General features: G+C 43.3%; 1 protein-coding gene across 5 annotated transcripts in view; it reads left to right on the forward strand.

The window, feature by feature from the left end:
* Positions 1-6,898: 6,898 nt before the first annotated feature.
* Positions 6,899-18,460, forward strand: part of Map3k13 (mitogen-activated protein kinase kinase kinase 13) — a 147,659-nt gene continuing 136,097 nt past the window's right edge. For 3 of the 5 annotated variants that reach the window (XM_060370128.1, XM_060370130.1, XM_060370129.1), the window contains exons 1-2: positions 6,924-7,530; positions 8,304-8,422. The gene's annotated coding sequence lies outside the window, so the exon portion shown is untranslated. Of the gene's footprint in view, positions 7,531-8,303; positions 8,423-17,839; positions 17,983-18,460 lie in introns of all 5 variants that reach the window. The other 2 variants (XM_060370131.1, XM_060370134.1) reach the window with 2 other exon arrangements.

The following is an 18,460-nucleotide window of genomic DNA, read 5'->3' on the forward strand; positions in this document are numbered from 1 at the left end:
GGTGCCAGCGACGGCAGTCTCGTGGGAGCAAGCACCTTCTTACCAGTGACGGCAATCTCCAGCTACTGCTTCTAAAACCAGGCCTAATGTGTAGGCTCTAACTAGTCCCCAAACTCGCCTAAGTGGGTTCTGTTTGCGGAAGTCTTCCTGGCCAGCCCAGGTCTCTCCCTTCCTATAAGAACCATTGCCTTCATCTTGGACTCCCCTTCAGATATGGGTATTACAGGAGGCAACACTCTGTCACCGCATCCTAGGAACTTGAACAGGCAGAGTTCAAGGTTTAACAGCACCAAGTTCAAGGTTTAACACCCCACCCCCTTGGGGCAGGGGCGGATGATAAGCACCCTTTGGAGCCAGCGGGAGACACTTTGTAACCTCCACCTTGGAGGAGTCAGTCCCTGGCCCTGTGTCCCACACTTTGGTTCTAGTTGAGCACAGCTGTGGTGTTTCCCAGGGGGCTCAGTGCAAGCTTCCATGTGAAGACATTAAACTGCTTGGCTGTTTAGGCTTGGCTCCTCCAGAGGGGCAGAACCTGCGAGGCAGGTGAGGCATTTAGGGGACAAAGTTCACAGGGCAGTTACAATCAGGTTCATCCAATGCTCACCCTGCCTGCTGTGGACGTACTTGTTATCTGCGTTATCTGGGTTCTTATGCCTCTACCTCCCTTCCAGCCCTCATCCACCCTAATACCTTCCAACCCCCAACACTAGGTAGGAGAGAAAGGTTAGTGGAGAGAGGGGCGTAGGTCTCTTTACTACTTCTGGCTAGTTAGGGTTGTTGGGTTCTTTGGTACAATAGCAATCTCAGTCATCAGGATATCTATCATCAGCAAACACAGAAGGATGAACCAGCAACAGCACGGGTAGCAGCAGCCTTCTTTCTCCTCAGCCTATTCCTCCTCTTCCTCCCCTTCTTCTCCTTCCTCCCCTTCCTTTCCTGCTGGAGCCAGCCGGGCAGAGTCGAACGGTTCTTGAGTTGGGAGTGAGGATTAAAATTAATAAAATAAACACACAGCACACAGGAAACTTTTTAAAGGTCCAGACTCGACAGCCACAGCAAAAGGCAGGCTGCTTGCAGCAAGCAGTGCCAGCAGCAAATCTCCCCTCTCTGCCTCCTCTTGCTCTCTGCTCCTCGAGCTCCTCCTCCTTCTCGCCCCTTCCTGTCCTCTGGCTCCTCCCATTGCACAACATTGTATCTAGTTGCTTTACTTGGGTCCTGTTTACACAAGAGTTGAGACAGGATGCTTGGAGCATCATCTTCAGCCTTCTGCAGTAACTGTCAGCCTGTCTTTTTATTGTAGAGTTTCTAAGCCTGAGTAGAAACATCTCAGAACAATGGTTAATTTGCACAAGGAGCTTGAGGAAAAGGTGTGATCCTCACAAGCTATCCCACCTGCTGTCACAAACAAAAGGAGATGGACTTGCAAGTTCTCCTCTGCCATTAGTAAAAGGCCTCCTAAAAGCCATTTCTCCTCCGAGATTTAAATATCAAAGCAGGCCGCTGCCCCCGACACTTTCCTTCCTCTCCTTTCTCCCCCTCCTCCCCCTCCTCCCCCTCCTCCCCCTCCTCCCCCTCCTCCCCCTCCTCCCCCTCCTCCCCCTCCTCCCCTTCCTCCCCCTCCCTCCCCTCCTCCTCCCTCTCCTCCCCCCTCCTCCTCCCCCTCCTCCTCCCCCTTCTCCTCCCCCTCCTCCTCCCCCTCCTCCTCCCCCTCCTCCTCCCCCTCCTCCTCCCCCTCCTCCTTCCCTTCCTCCTTCCCTTCCTCCTCCCCTTCCTCCTTCCCTTCCTCCTCCCCTTCCTTCTTCCCTTCCTCCTCTCAGTGGTCTGGTATTTATACCCTCTCAGAGTCTTCAGAATTAAACTATCTGCAGCTGTCAAAGATCACGCCCCTCTCTGAGCCCACACGAGGCAATCATAGTTAACAGCTGTGAACAAACTAACACCCCCCCATGCCTAGGATTAAAACAAAAAACATATTTACATAACATAATGGAGTTTTTAAAGAAACCAAAACTTCCGCTACAGGCTACCCACGTTTCTACCAATTCATTCCTCTATAAGTGTTTCACAGTGTGAGACTAGGGACACAGCTAGGCGGTAGCAATACTGATTTTTCTTTTCCTGATGCTACAAAATTGTTTACATGTATGGGTTCTGAATTTTGTGAGTTTGTGGATGTGTAATATGCCAAGTAAGCAGGTTCTACCATGCTGCTGTTTGTTGACTGCTTGACTATTTGATAGTCTTTTGATCACTGGTGTTAACTTCCATAACCTTCTATTATTTGCTTAATTTGTCTTCTAACATGCTACTTTATAGGATATCATCCCTCTTAGAAGCACTGCACGCCATCTGCATGTCACCCCTTTGCTTAAGACCATTGCTTTCACTGTAGCTTTGTATCCTCAGTTCACAATGGCATCTCAGGTTTGTTAATCTTTCAAAGAAATCATGGTAAGCCCTGGAGGGTGAGTGGTGAACGCTGCTGGATGATGCAGGTCTTCACCTATGGGAAAATCAGAGGTGCTCTTTCTCCCCATCTCTGGATCTCTATCTACTGGAAAGCTCAATCTGTTTTCTCTCAAGCCAAGAATCCCAAGATGCCTTGGGATGATTTCAATTCAGTCTCATTGAAAGGAAGGAAAATACTCAGGGGTCACTAATGATTATTCTTGTTTTAACTTTACATCAGGTAAGTTTTCAAGCATGCACCAGAAATATGAATATAATAAAACAACAATATCAGTATGTGACCATTTTGATGATTATTATAGTAAGTCCACTCACAAAACTATGGTGTTTGGGCATTGGCTCTGCTGAATGCAGTATGATAATGGTACTTGGCATGATGGTTCAAGCCTGCAATCTCAGTACTCAGGAGGCAGAGGCAGGAGAATCACCATGAGTTTGAGGCCATCTGGGGCTGTATAGATGAGGTCTTAAAACAAGCAAACAAAGGTGATGTAATTGCTTTCTATCCATTTTTCTCCAAATTCTTTATTGTCTCATCTTTCCATTCTATACCCACCATACTTTAAAAAAAAAGTATTTTAATAAGTAAAAGGGTAAAGGGCACCAGAGGTGGACAGAAGAGCCCAGAACTATTCCAGGAATTCATTTACTCTTTTACTTATTCGGCAAATGTTTAAGACCTATCAGCTACTAAAGTTTTGGGGCACTCAAATGTTATCATTGTAGGTAATAGTTCAGTAGGTCAAAGGAGAGATGGGGGAGGATAGACTGACTGACTTTACCTCCTGTCATCTGGTGGTAAATTTTACTCCTATGACACAGAGTATCACAGTGTTTGTTCAGGAAGATTAAAAAAGAAAACCTGAGGCCCAAAGAGGTGAAGCGATTTATTTAAGGTCTATGGCTGTTAACATGGATTCATTCTGAGGAACCGATTGCACAACTGTGTACACTGGCAACCCTGAGATCTCCAGGGTAGACCAGTGGCTTGGAGGCCCATGAGAGTTGGTCCTGTAGCTTGAATCCAAAGGCAGATGGACACCTGGAGGCATAGCTCCCATTTCCTCAGGGTACCCATCTTAACCATCATGTTGTAGAGTTTTGCTCAAAACCAACTACTTGGGGCTAGAGAGATGGCTTGTCAGCTAAGAGTACTGGCTGCTCTTCTGGAAGACCAGGGTTCGATTCCCAGCACCTACACAGAAGCTCCCAACTGTCTGTAACTCCAGTCTCAAAGGATTTGAGGCCTTCTTCTGGTCTCTTTTTCATGGCATCAGGCTTGCCCATGCTGCATGGACATACATGCAGACAAAACACCCACGCGTAAAATTAAACAATTTAAATATCAACTGATGGAAATGTTATTTCTATTTAAGAAATTATTTTACAGAGACATCTAAAATAACATTTCATCAAATAAATAGCGTCTGTGACTTAATCAAGTCGACAAAGAAAATCAACCATCATAGGAGACAGAGGATGAGACTTAGTTCTGTGCCTATGAAAAGAGAATAATCTGGTTTTTATTTTAAAATTGTATTAAAAAAAAGGAAAATAAGCTATTGCTTTCTTCCTTGATCAAGTGTGACAGGAAGGGACTTTAGGAACTGTAGTATCTTCAGGCCAAAATGTCCTCGGTATAATAGACAACAATAAGAAACACTGTTCCCATGGCTTTAGGCAAAAAGGCCTGGCTCGGAGTCCCAACAGTAGAACTGGCCACTCATTTCATACGCCAACCAAAGCAATGAGAAGAGTGAAAGGTCAAAAAAAAGGAGATTTAATCTGAGTGACATGCTGGGAAGAACAGCTAAATGGGTCCAGTGTCTGCGAGCCTGTCTTCCAGGGGCTAACAAGAACACTGAAACTTCATACAAAAGAGACAAGGAAAAAATTAATTTATGAATAGCTGACCGAACAGGTGATCTGGGTTGAGCCAGTAGTTTGGTTTGGTTTGGTTGGTTGTTATCTCAATTCTGGTTCCACAACCAGGTTGTAGAAAGTTGTTGTTGCTGCTGTTATCACTGTGGGAGACAATCTGGTTCCTGAGAGTGTTCCTGCTTTAGAGTTCAACCTTGTCACCACAGATACTTGTGTCATTGTGAATGCTGTAACCTGCTTAAACTCTAGAGCCCCTCTGGTTGAGACCTACTTTAGTTCTTAGCATAACTATGGCTCCTCTGTTAATACCTGCTGTTGGCGTTAGCATATCAGAAGCCATTTTGCCTCTAAGTCCATCTTGAGTAGAAGGTGAAAGTGCAAGTTCTCAGACCCTATGTGCCTGAGGACAGGATACAATTCTGTTCAATACTTGCTGCTTAGAATAAAACAATAGATGACAAATGCATGTTCTACTTGAGTTAAAGATAATGTATGCTCTGTTAAAGACTGAAAAAAAAGTCCTGTTATGATCCTTACTCCCAGAAAGCTGGAAAGCCCCCAAAGCAGCCCTACCCTAAATCCCAGTCAATCAGCTTAAAGAGCTTTGTCTAGCTACCTAGATACAATACACTCATGTTTATCGGCCTCCCCCTACCCCCTACACCTGGTTACCTGGTTGTTAACTGGTTACAGTTTTTCCTATAAAGAGTCTGCCTTAGAAACAGACCAGATTATGACCCTGACCAGTTAGCTTTTGGTCAGAGTTCAGAAAACTTCCATCAATCTGAGTCTACTGGTTTGAGTGGTCAGTGAGTGGTCCCTAACAGTGGACATGGAGGGTGATCTGTCCAATATAGATTATTGCCAATCAGGCCTGTTGTTCCTAGAAGGTATGGTAACTGCAAAAAACAGTGGCTAGGAAGAAAAAGTTGAAGAGGCAAACAAATAATGAGAGAGGAATCCTCTTTCAACACAAAGTCCATGGCTCAGTCTCTGGTCTCATGTAGCTATTAGCTGGGTGTAAATCTTGATTGCTTGAAAGTTTTGAAAGTCTGGGGTTTAATGGTTTAAATTTTGAGGAAAGCAGTATCAGCTTATATTTCTAAAAGTCAAGTTATGGCTTGTTGGGAGCAGAGGAAAAGATGTGTCATTGGTTGAATGACGGAACAAGATGTGTCTATGATAATGTTAACATTGACCTACTTTTCCATTAAAAGGCTTGCCTCCCTCACTAGGTAGGAAACTTTCTTAAGCAAGTGTACATTGTATTCATCTTTGTATATCCAGTGTCTCTGTGTCTCCGGTATGAATAATAATTGGAATTAAAAAGAGGCTCAAATTCTAGAACTATCATTGGCTAACTTTGTGCCTTCTGAAAAATTACAGAATCCTTATGGTTAAAAAAATGCATTACAAATACCATATGGTCTAAAGCAGGCATGGCTGCACATGCCTGGAAGAGTTGTTAATGCTAGGGAGTTCAGGTAAGAGGCCAGGCTGAGCTACCCAGAGAGACCTTGTCTCCGAAAACAACACAAGCCACTGTTCTAATAAAACATGGCACTGGAAATAAAATTATTCTGCAGGTCTGTGGGGATACCTGGCTTATTTAGAGCACTGACCCATCACCACATTTCAACACTACCACCAGGCTAGCTTTGTTATCTTTCTAAAGTTCAAGTTGAGACGTTTCTGAACTGCAAAGGAGTAAATGAAGCTGTGTCCAGAGTCTGCGTGCCTTCCAGAACTGCACGGTCAGTCATTTATTCTTAGTCAACCAGTCAGAAAACGAAGACGGCTCCCCTCATTTCTGCGTCAATATGAGGTTTGTCCACACACACAAGCACACCCCGTTATTGATGAGTATGTCGACTCATTCAGGGCACGGCCTGAGGTCGTAGCCGTCGTCCGTCTGTCGCCCGCTTCCATCCCTCCACTCCCCGCTTCCGTACACTTAGCACGGTAACTCAGCAGATGTTTTCAATTAGACTTCAAGTTGCTTCCTATATAGGATATATCAGGTTCCAAAGGGAAGACAGCCAGTATCATCAGCTGACCACTGAACAAAAGTAGTTTTAGTCCGCCACTCACTTATGCAGAACAAGAGTGTATATCGTTATCATCAGACAAAAAACACACACAAACAAAAAGCCGGTTACTGTTCACGCATTATCTCGAGGAACACAACAGCCCCCGGTTGTGGGTACTAGCGGTTTTCACAGTTGGGTCAGGCTCACAGAGGTAAAGGAACACGCCCACGGAACCAACACCTACACCCTCATAAGTGAAGCCGGCGGCGTCGCAGCCAGCAAGCGCGGCCTCAGAGGCCGACCCGGGCAGAGACGTCGGAAACCTCCGCAGCCTTCGTCCAGACGCCCCGCTAGTTTGGATCGGGGCGGCGAGTTTAAGCATGGAAGAGCTTCTGCAGAAAAAAGAACCTGCACAGAACCCTCGAAGCCGCGGGCCGGCGGCCGGGGGACTGTGCCGGAAGTGACGTCAGACGCGGAAGTGGTGGAGGCGGGGGCGGCGCCTGCGCGCCGGGGCGGGCGTCCGGCGCTGTCAGAGGAGCGCCGTGGGAGGAAGGCTGGCCGGCGCGCGGACTCCGCTCGGGGCCGAGAACCCTGAAGAAGTAAGTCTTCTAGGAACCGGGCGGCGCTGGCGTGTGCTGGCGACGTGGCTTCCGGGGCGGCGGCGGCGCGCTCAGCTAGGCTCACTCCCCGGCCCGTGATGGAGTAGGGGAACGGCGGTCTTCTGTAGGTCGGCGCCACGCGAGTGGAGCGGTAGCCGCCGGCCGCCGAGGGCATCCCAGCGTCCGCATCCCGCCTCTGAGCGCGCTTCGCTCGCCCCGTCCCTGCCCTGTGACGCGGGTGCGGAAGAAAATCCTGACGGGTTTGTTGGAAAGTCAGTGAAATCTGCAAATGGGTCCTTCTCTCTTGGTGGAGAGGACGAGGCGCCTATCCGGCGTCCCGCGGCTACCTTGACTTTTCTGGGAAGGACTGGGGTGTGATGCCAGGGAGGCTATCGAATCATAAGCCGGCGTTGTCACACGGCGCTGGGAGCTGATGTCAGACATGGCTTCTTTTCAGCAGTGTAAGCTTTCTTTCCCTGAAAGACTTCTTACGTTGGCATGCAACATTTGAAAGACAAATGAGAATTACAGCGAATATAAAGCAGTACTTTGTAAGTATCTGTGTATAGACACAAGGAACGGTTGTAGCCCTTCCTCCCCCGCCCCCCCAAAAAAAACCCTTGAAAATTAAAGTGTTTCTTTCGTTAAAAGCGCCATTAAATGTAATGAAGAGGGAGCGTGCACCCCGCAAAAACAAGTACTGTAACCACCTTGTTTGGGTTCTCCAATGAGATACAGGACAGGTCGTGCTGTGTAATCAGCTCTGTGCAAGAGTCGCCACCTACATGCATCCACAGTGAGGTGGCTCTGCACGGGTTATCCAGTAAAAGACAGGTCTAGAAAAGTTCCCAACATGTGTTATTCGATTGGATAGAATGGGGCCAGCGGACCATGAATTTCTGTTGCATGGTTGTGTTTTACCTAAGAAACTAGTAAGCATCATTAGATTTTAAACCCAAGCTTTTCTTCAAGTCCGTTGAAAACTCCAAGAGTAAACATGTAAAGACCTTTCTGCAGTGAAGTTTGTTTGTTCACACTTAAAGCTTCTTTTCCCAATTCCTGGACCGTACTAGTATCCCAGTCACGCCCATTTTATATGCCGTTTCTGTGCCACCATGTTAGAATATATTTAAATATGATAACATTTAAAATTTGAGATCTTCTAGGTCAGCACTGTTGTTTTCGTATAGTCTTGGCCACTTCAACCTCATTCAGAGCGGTTGAACCTCAGACCTAAGAGTCCATATGATGTGTCTGCTGTCCATAATGAACTGGATCCGAGGGGTGACCTTGGTGTATGCATTGACATTTCTGAGGTTTTCAGTTTTTCAGAACCCTGCTACCTGTGGACTCTGAAATGGACTTCGTGTAACCTGGCGCGTTAACGGACAAAACATGAGTCAATTTGTGTTGTGGCATTCAAGTCCTAACACTTTGGGAGAGGTAAGTTGTTGACTGTGTTTTATATTAGGTGGTGTATTGGGATATCCTAGTTGAGTCAAAGAAGTTTCAAGAAGGTAGAAAAACTTAGGGCTAAATCTCTGTTTTTTAAATCAGGATCTTCCAAGGCAAGGCATGCTTTGTATGAAGTTGACTGTTTCCCTGCCAGAGGTCAGAAATGAAAGAGAAGAAACCAGGTGTACTGTGGAAAGCTTACTTCTCCACCTTCCATTTGGGAGACCCTCTTCCCCACATGTCTCCGTCTGATAGAAATATCCCTGGCTACTATGCTAAAACAAAGGCTCAAATTCTCATCTTAATCATGCGGCATCCAAGCTTGCCTGTGAAATGGTTCGTGTCGCACATCTAGAGAGCAAGTCCATTTGTGCCATATGCAAGAGAAACCATGTCTTTCTTCTCTTATCTTGCTTTATTTAGCCTTATTTATGTAATTTCTTTTTCTTTTTTTCCCCTTCCCATTTTTAAACTCTCTCAATCTTTTATCTTTTTGTTTCAGGGAATATGTAAAGTTTCCTCTTTTTTCCTTCTCTCTTCCTTGCTCTCTCCTGCTTTCTTTTTTCTTTTTTTCCCCCCCTCTATTTCCATCCTCCTAATTCGTTACTCTGCTTCTACCTCTGATAATGTTTGGCATCTTTTAATCACTAAACTTTTAATTTAAAGGTATTTTCTTGTTTCCTTTGTAGATATGCTGGTTTCTTGTTTGCGTTTGCTTAATTCTGTTAAGAGGTGTTACTTGTAATAATTCATCTTTCACACATAATTGTGTTTGCACACAGATGTATACATATAATGATATGTCACAATATTGTTTGAGATAAACACTAATGACAACTGGAATTAAACATGCTGCAATGGGGTTTGGTTAAGTATCTTCATACTAGTTCCACTCTACAGCTAATGTAAGTAATGGAGTGCAGCCAGAGGTGAATGTGTGGCAGAATCTCCCAAGATCCATTATTAACTGAGAAAAGCACTAGAGAACTGTGTGTGCAGCATGTTTTCACTTGTGGTCTACACAAACACACACACATACACACACAAACATACATACACATGTACAAGGTTTCTTCACACCTAAACAAAGATCATAGACTAGGTGTTTGAAGGAGGGAGAAAACTTAGGTATTTTCTTTACACTTTCTGCCAGCTTCATTTTTTTTCCCCCTGTAGGCATGTATTTTCAGAATACTATGAAACAAACGAACAGCAAAGCTGTGGCCAGTTTACTAAACACAGGATCCCATCGTTACCCTTTAGGACTATCTTTACCACAGCACTGTTAGGAGAGTTATACAGTGCTCTATTCCTTTTTCAGAGCTGCAAGGAGGGTTTGGTTACGTTATGAAGGCTTTAAACTTTCACATTAGATTGTTAATAGGAATTCATGCTGCTGAGTTCAGTGCTCATGGACAGTGCATGGAATGTCTATGACTTGACCAAGTGAAATGGCTGCTCAGACCTCTGCTTGCAGGGTAGTTTCTCTGCTTTACCATGGGTCTTCCTAGCGGCTCACCGTCACTGAATGGGATGGGATTGTTTCATTTAGGTGCCCAGCACTCTTGCAGAACTAGCATTGTGCTATGCTAGTACTGTACTGTGCCTTGGGATGCTGGACTCTTTAAGCAAATCTTACAGTTACCGTTTCACTTTGTTTTCTCTTAAATTTTTAAACTTTATAATGTGTGTGTATGTATTTTCTGCATGTATATCTGTATCCTACATATATGTGCCTGGAGGCCAGAAAAGATGTCAGATCCCCTGGGAGTATAGTATTAAAGACATTGTGAGCCACCATGTGAGTGCTGGGATTTGAACTTGGGTCCTCTAGAAGAGCAGCCAGTGCTCCTAACCACTGAGCCACTTCCGCAGCTGCTCCCATTTCTTCATGATGTTTAGAACTCTTTTAAGACATTTCAGAGAATGATTTGTTCTCTCTCAGAATAAATCAGTAAGCCAGAAAGAAAATTCAGAGACCCGCATATGGGTAGTTTTATCCTGTACTGCTTTGAGTTGGCTAATTTAACCTGGAGTCAGCAAAAATATCTTGCTGACTTATTTCTCCAGATTCTTTGTCTTTTCAAACTCTTATTGTGGGACATTTAGAATGGTAGCATTAGGCGCCTTACAGTGTGACTAGGGGACATTTCCAAGAATGTGAAGATGCTTTATTAATGAAACTTGGTTGAAGAACAGACTATACACACCGCATGTATGTATGAAACCACTGCATCATGGTCTTATGGAATTGGACAGGTTTTAATTTATTGGATATTTGAAGATTTTGTTTATGTGTGGGGCTGGGGTCAGTCTTGGGGATTGTTGGTGCTGTGCCTGGGCTTGTTTTACTGAGGTCCACAACCAGCTCTGGCTGAGATTTTACTTATTTAAAGTGTGAGAACAAGCTACCCTCCGTTCTCAGCCTTCTGAAGAGCTATTTGCTTGTTTGTTTTTGCTTTGTACTGTTTTAAGATTTGTCTATTTTTATGTGTATGGGTGTTTGGTTTTCCCTGTGTGTATAGCTGTACCATGCTCATGAATTGCCCGCAGAGGCCAGAAGAGGGCAGCATATCAATTTGGACTGGAGTTGTGAGCCACCATGTGGGTTCTGGGAATTGAACCTAGGGCCTCTGAAAGAATAGCCTGTGCTCCTAAGGCATGTATTTTATACTGTTATTAGCATACTATTTTGTATTTTGCTTACAATAGTCTCTTTTAAGTGCTGCTTTTTTCCTGTATGGTTTTTAGGATTAATCACTATTGTCTTGACCTAACTTTTTTTTTTCCTGTTGGTGATAAATAACAGAAGCATCTTAAAGGAGAAAGGGTTTATTTTAGCTTACTGGTCCTGGTTATGGTCTGTTATGGTGAAGAAATCAAGGCATCAGGAGCTTGGAGCAGCTGGCCATATTCCATCCACAGTGGGAATAGAGCAGTGACTACATGTAGCCTAGTGCTCAGCTTGCTTTCTTCTCTTTATACGTCCCCTGCTTAGGGAGGACGTATAAAGAGTGACTGTATAAAGCTGACTGTAGTGGGCGGGCCTTCCCACCTCAGTTAAATAGAATCCAATCATTCTCTGCCGACGTGCCAAGTGGCCTATCTCCTATAGGATCTTAACATGTCTCACTAGCCCTCATAATCATGATCACAGGTGGAGTGGCAGTTATGTTTTGCTAAAGGAGGAAAAAAAAAAAAAAAAGACCACTACTGAGTTTAGATTGCTTCCTCGAGTCAAGATGCTAAGTGCTGAAGATGATATAGAAATAAAGGAGATGAACATGAACATAAACAGTTCCTGGAAAGAAAACAGAATGGAGAAGGAAACATTAGTTTACCTATTTCGTGTCTGTCTGCCTCTCTTTCTCTCTTCCTCTCTCTCTTCTCTACCCTTAACCCCCCTTCAAAGCCAGAATTCCAGATAGGAAGTTATTAAAAGTCAGCCACTTTAAGGCCTCAGACTCAGGCCTGTGCTGGGCTAATTCATGATTTTGAGAGTAGCTTAAAGAATTTTAGAAGTTTTAGGGTTATTCCAAAGGTTCAAATGACAGGAATGTAGCAAATCCTGAGAATAGAAACTTTATGCTTTAATAAACTTTTGGACTGGGTCAGGGGATGGCTCAGAGAGTAAACAGTTAATGAGGATTTTCTAAGATTTTGTTTGTGGTATCGGAAAAGCGAAAGAAAAAAAGTTCAATGTATTTTTCCATTTCGATTAAAGTAGGCTCTTATGCCTTTTTTGCCATTTCAGTTGTGCATGACCACAATTACGTAGACCTTGTTAACCTATAAAGCATTAATATACAAAACTGATTTACTTAGATATACTTTAAGGTATGTGAGAACTTTGTGATTTTGTTTTTTATTGTTTTGCTTACATAAAGGAATACCCTGATGAGGTAGCTTAGGAGAACTAGGACTTTGGTTTTTTTTGTTTTGTTTTATTTTCCATAAACTAAAAGGTCCTGGAAGAGCTGAGGGAACTTAGGAGGTACATTTGTTCTCTGTCCACTTGGAATCCAGAATTAATTCTGAGTGAAAGAAGAGATAGGACTAGTCAGGGGTGGGATGGACTGTGTTTGAGAAGCATGGAGCTCCGGGGGCCTAGGGTCGCAGAAGTGAGCCTGAGTGTCAGGAATGTGGCAGAGGGGCTTGCCTTGTGTGGGAGAGGGCACGCCAGGTTATTTTGAAGGTCCCTTTCAAATCCTATGGCATAGTAAACTGATTTATTATAGAGCTACCCCATTCCTATGTTTAACTAGTAATAAGTCAGTGTGTGTGTGTGTGTGTGTGTGTGTGTGTGTGTGTGTGTGTGTGTGTTCATGTGTGCAGCAGAGGTTGAAGTCAGGCTGTGCTCCTCAATCTCTTCTCACCTTATTTTTTCAGACAGGATCTCTCACTGAACCTGGCGCTCACAGTTTGGACTAGGCTGGCTGGCCAGTAGGCCCCCAGGATCCTCCTGTTTGCACTCTTGGTAATAACTAAGGTTACAGATGTGGTGTCACGTGGGACTTTTTACATGAGTTCAGGTCTTGATGCTTGCACAGCAAGCATTTTACCATCTCCCCAGATGCTGCAGTGTTTTTAGTTATTTATGTATTTGGTACTTTGTCTGCATGTACATCTGCACACCAGAAGACAGCATCAGACAGCTGTGAGCTGCCGTGTGGGTGCTAGGAATTGAACCCAGGACCTTCAGAAGAGCAGTGAGTGCTTTTATCCACTGAGCCATCTCTCCAGCCCAAGACTCAACAGTTTTTAAAAGCTTGTAGTTTTCTTGGGAACAAAGCAAACAGGCACATGAAAGCTAAAACAAATTTTTTAAAAAGGTAGTTATAATGTAATCAATAGTCATTGAAATTAAAAACCCTTTTCAGAGAATGGGGAGGTGGCTCAGTGGTCAACTGACTTGCTCAGTTATAGGGACCAGAATCTGGATCCCAGCGTCCATGTAACAAACCCTACATCTGGCAGACAGCTGGAAGTGCAGACCCAGCTCCAAGGGATCTGATACCCTGTGTTGATGGAGGTACACAGCCCACACACATGCACCTGCCCACACACCTGTGCACATCCACACATGTGCACACACAAATACATTCAAGAATTAAATGAGCTCTTACAAAAAGCCCACTTGAGAAAGATCTAAGAAGGGACAGAACATATGCCCGTCTGTTCCCCATAGGGATATAGTCCATTTGTAGTTATTGACTTAGCTGGAATTTCAGATAGCTGTAACTTTTCTTCAGTTGCATTGTACAAGCTTATAACATTTTTAATATATGCTTTCCATTTGGGACTTGAAAAATATTCTGAATTTTCCCCTTTGAAGACTTTGTTATTTTCCTCCTTGTGTGTATATGTGTGTGTCTGTGTGTATGTGTAAACCTTCCCTCAGCTAGGTGTGGTGCATGCCTGTCATCCTACATTAATAGGTTAAGACAGGAGGGTCAGAGTTTGAGACCAGCCTGGACTTATCGGGGCACATACACAGAAAGCATTCAACCCCCCATTTCTTTCCTGCTCTGCAAAATCAGTTTGATTTAGAAGACCTTGATTCATCCTTATGCATTCAAGAGTTGAGTGCGAATGACTTTGAGACATAGAGGCTCTTCAGAAGCTTCATGTCATCTGCACTGAAGCTCTGCATGACCCCCCCCCACAAGCAAATGTCAAAGGAACTGTAACCCACTAGTGCAGTGTTACGTCTCTTTCTTCTCCTTCAATTTCTTTAGCCGCCAGGGTCCTTCATGTTTCTTATATTGCGATAGACAAGAACCGAATGGTATTTTCCAGAACGTATTATGTTCTGTGACCTTTATTCCTGGAGAATCACGACCTTGGTATGCGTTTTTCACTGTGCCTTTTGTTATAACTTACTAAAAATTTGAATCGATAATGTGAAAGTGAGGATTAAGTCGTTTTTTACTAAAAACTATGAGGTTAGAAAACTATGTGCTTACCATGTACAAAGCCCTAGGTCCAATCTGCTGCAGTGTGTGTGGTGGGGGGGTAGGGTATGTGCACATGCTGGACGTTAGGTCACACCCTCAGAGGCTGTGGTCTTGAGAGAGGAGCCCTAAAAGTTTATGGCTCTTGCTCCACCACCGTCTTTTACTAGCTCCGTAACTGGGGAAGTCAGCTCATCTCTCTGAACCTTCATTTAAACCGATGTTCAAATGCAAGAATGTTTCCGGTGTCTGTCACATAGTAAGAGTAAATATTGTTTCTGGGTTTGTTTTGTTTTTGTTTTTGTTTTTTTATTATTTTTTTATTAATTACACATTATTCACTTGTTTCTGTTTTTATATGTAGAAATGTGTGCAGTTGGTAATTAAGTAGTTTTTCTTGTGTGTTGTTGTCATAGTTTTCAAAGTGTAACTTTAGTTCTAGTGCCTTGGTGCACATTTTATTTCCCTGGAGACTCATCATTTCATTTCCCTTTATACTGTGAGCAAGGAATTAATAGTTAATGCTAGTGATATTTGGTTTAGTTGAAATGTTTTATGTTTCATTAAAAAAAAAAAAAAAAGGAGAAAGCCAGGTAGCCTGTTTATTCTGACACTTAGAACATGTAATGATTGGTTCAATTTTGACATATTAGAAAAACTATGCTAGATGCTTTACTTTTAGAATTTTATTTTATTTATTTTGTATGCAAGTGTGTGAGCATGTGTGTTTTCGAGCATGTGTGTGAGAGTATTAAGTGAATGTGTAAGCATGTGTGTGAGTGTATTTGTATGTGTGGGAGTGTGAGTGTATGAAAGTGTATATGTGAGCATGTGTGAGTGATTGTGGGAGTGTGTGTGTGAGCATGTATGAATGTGAGCGTGCATTTTTGTGTCTGTGTCTGGTTAGTGCCTCATGTGCTGTTCCTTATGTACATCATTTTTCGTTTGTTTGTTTGTTTGATATAGACTCTCATTTTTCTGGAACTGGCCAGTGGCCAAGTAGACTAGGCTGGCTGGCCTTTGAACCCCAGGATCTGCCTATTTCTACCTTTCCACCTCTGAGATTATAAAACCCATACCAAAATGTCTGGCTTCCCTCACCCCTTCAAATATGGATTCTGAGGATCAAACTCAGATTCTCATTTTTGCAAAGCAGCTTACTGACTAAGCTTACTCCTTAGCTCCCTGTGCTATTTTATTTCTTTTATCTTTTAGGACTCAGGAGTTTGGTGCTTTCTATAGAGAAAATGTCAGTCGTTTTCCTTCCTCTGAGTAACAGAATTCACCTTTAGGTTAATGAGCTAAGATAAATCTCACTGTAATTAGCTTATTCAGTTGTTTCCTGTAAAAACAGATACCTGCTTCTTTAAGGACATCACTGATTATCAGAGGGGGAGTGTTCCAGTGCTCCAGGATAGTAGGGAGTGCTTTCCTCCAGAGGTCATACAGCTTAATTCATGGGTGAGGAGGTTATTTCTTTTAGTATGTATTTGTGTGTGTCCTGTGTATATGTGGGCGTGTGTGTACCACCCAGCTTTTATGTGGGTGTTGAGAATCTGAACTCAAGTCCTCATACCAAGCATTTTACCTATTGAACCATCTCTGCAGCCTTGTTTCTCTACTACACTGAAATACTTGGTGCCTTGGAATTGTTTGTTTAAATTTAGCAGAAAGTTGTGCAAAGTGTTGATTTTCTCCTTACACAAATTACATAAGTGTATATAATCCTAGTGATGTAAATGTTGAGAAATATAAAATATGGACACTAGCTACTTGGTTCCTAGGCATGACCAAGCTTCTTGCATTGGTGGAGACAGAACAGATTGCACAGACTTTGAGAATTGAGGCTGTTAGAAGTCTGACAGTTGGCAGCTGTGATGTAAAGGCCTGTCACGGTCTGTAATTGACTTTTTGTTGTTCCTTCAACCTCCCCTAAACCAGAAAGTCACATTGATCTTTATGACCTTGCATGTAGGAAATACTAGCTACTGTGAAAAAGCCCAAACACTACGTGGATATCTTTGTCTATGTCATCAGCCCTTGTGAATGTAATCTGCCACCAGCTTTCTTTTCTGTCTTCTAAGTACCCTTAGACTACCTCTTTCAGATCTGATCCTGCACCCTTACTCCGTTATCAGGTTTCCCTGAACTTCTGTAAAAGTCGCTTGATTAGTTTTCCATATTTATTCTTCCTTCCTCTGATCTCACCACTTTTAGAGTAATCTTTAAAGAAAAAAAAAAAGTAGTTGTAATCTTTTTGGTCCCCTGATTTAAATTCTTGATGTTTTATTGCCTTTAGAATTCAGCCCAAACTGTTTAGTCCATTAGACAACAGCTGCAGTGATATTCCAGTTCTCATGTCTCTGGTGGTTTGAATAAGAACTGTCCCCATCATCTCAAGCACTCTTTAGGAGGTGCAGCCTTGCTGGAGGAAGTATGTCACTGGGGAAGCATTTGAGAGTCTGAGGTCCCCACCTTACTTCCAGGTTGCTTTCTGCATTTTACTAGTAGTTGAGATGAGCTCTTTTATTTTCTTGCCCTGCTGCCATGCCCCTCCCACACACACCATGATGGACTTTTACCCCTTTGGAACTATAAGCGCAAATAAACTCTTTCTTTCAAAAGTTGCTTTTAGTCATGTTTGATTACAGCAACAGAAGAGTAAATAATACAACATCCTAACCCTGTTTATTGAATTCATACGACCAATATATCTCCAAATAGTCTTTCTTTCTTTCTTTTTTGAGACAGGGTTTCTCTGTGTAGCCTTGGCTGTCCTGAACTCACTTTGTAGGCCAGGCTAGCCTCAAACTCACAGAGATCCACCTGCCTCTACTTCCCTGAGTGCTGGGATCAAAGGTGTGTGCCACCCACCACGCCCAGCTTAAATATTCTTTCATAAAAGACCTTTCACTCCTCAGACTAGACTAGACAAGTCTCCTCTATCACTGTTTACCTAGTTTTCTTCAAACACCATTATCATTTGCTTACTCATGTGATTATCGTACCTACCCAGCAGACTGGTCTTGATGAATTCAAAACCTGGTGTGTGTTTTATTGACTACTGTGCCCAATGCTGGGGATGCCTAGTAGGAGGTAGAGACTCTGTAAGCTTCTGTTAACCAGTTCTTCCCACATCTACTACTCATCACCTAAGTACTTAAGTATAGTGACTTCTGGCTCATTTAACTTCTCAGTAACATCTCATTCCACATATAAACCTATAACCTTATCATAGTCTCTCAGAGCTTTACCTGATTGGCCACCACTACCCCTTAATTTTTTGTTGTTCATCTTATGGCAGACAACTTGAGATGGCCAGTGTAGATTGTCAACTTGATAGCATCTAGACGTCCTAGGAAAGAAGCCTCTGGGCACACCTGTCAGGGGTCATCTTGATGAGGTTATCTGAGCTGGGAGAACCCACCCTAGGGGCAGCTTTATTCCCTAGGCTTGCATGCTGGACTTCATGAAAAGAAAGCAAAGAGTCAACATTCATCATCCTGTTCTTCCTGACTGTGGACACAGTGACCAGCTGCTCTCAAGCTTCTGATGCCTTGACTACCTTGGCACAATGGACTGCACTCTTGAACTGTGAGCCAAAATACCTCCTTCCTTAAGTTGCTTTTATCAGGGTCTTCATCACAGCAGCAGATATAGTAACTGAGAAAATTGATCCCAAGAAGTGGGGCCTTTGGGATTAACTTGAACACGTTGCTCAAAGGCCCTTGATACTAGTTTGTGGGAAGAATGTGGAAGAGTTTAGAACTTTGGCAAGAAAAACCCTTGACTATTGTAAGCAGAATTTAATGCTGCTGGAAATGATAAGAGAAATGAAGTCATGGCTTCAGAGGAGAACAAGGACTCAGTTATGAAGTGGGAGGGGGCTAATTTAAGTCAAGTAGAATTTTTGTTTGTTTGCTTGTTTGTATTTGTTTTGTTTTGTTTTGTTTTTGAGACAGGGTTTCTCTGTGTAACAGAGCCCAGGCTGGCCTCGAACTCAGATATCCACTAGCTACTACCTCCCAAGTGCTGGGATTAAAGGTGTAACACCTCCATGCACCAAGTCAAG

Source organism: Meriones unguiculatus, chromosome 17 (genome assembly GCF_030254825.1).
Source record: "Meriones unguiculatus strain TT.TT164.6M chromosome 17, Bangor_MerUng_6.1, whole genome shotgun sequence".
NCBI lineage: Eukaryota > Metazoa > Chordata > Mammalia > Rodentia > Muridae > Meriones > Meriones unguiculatus.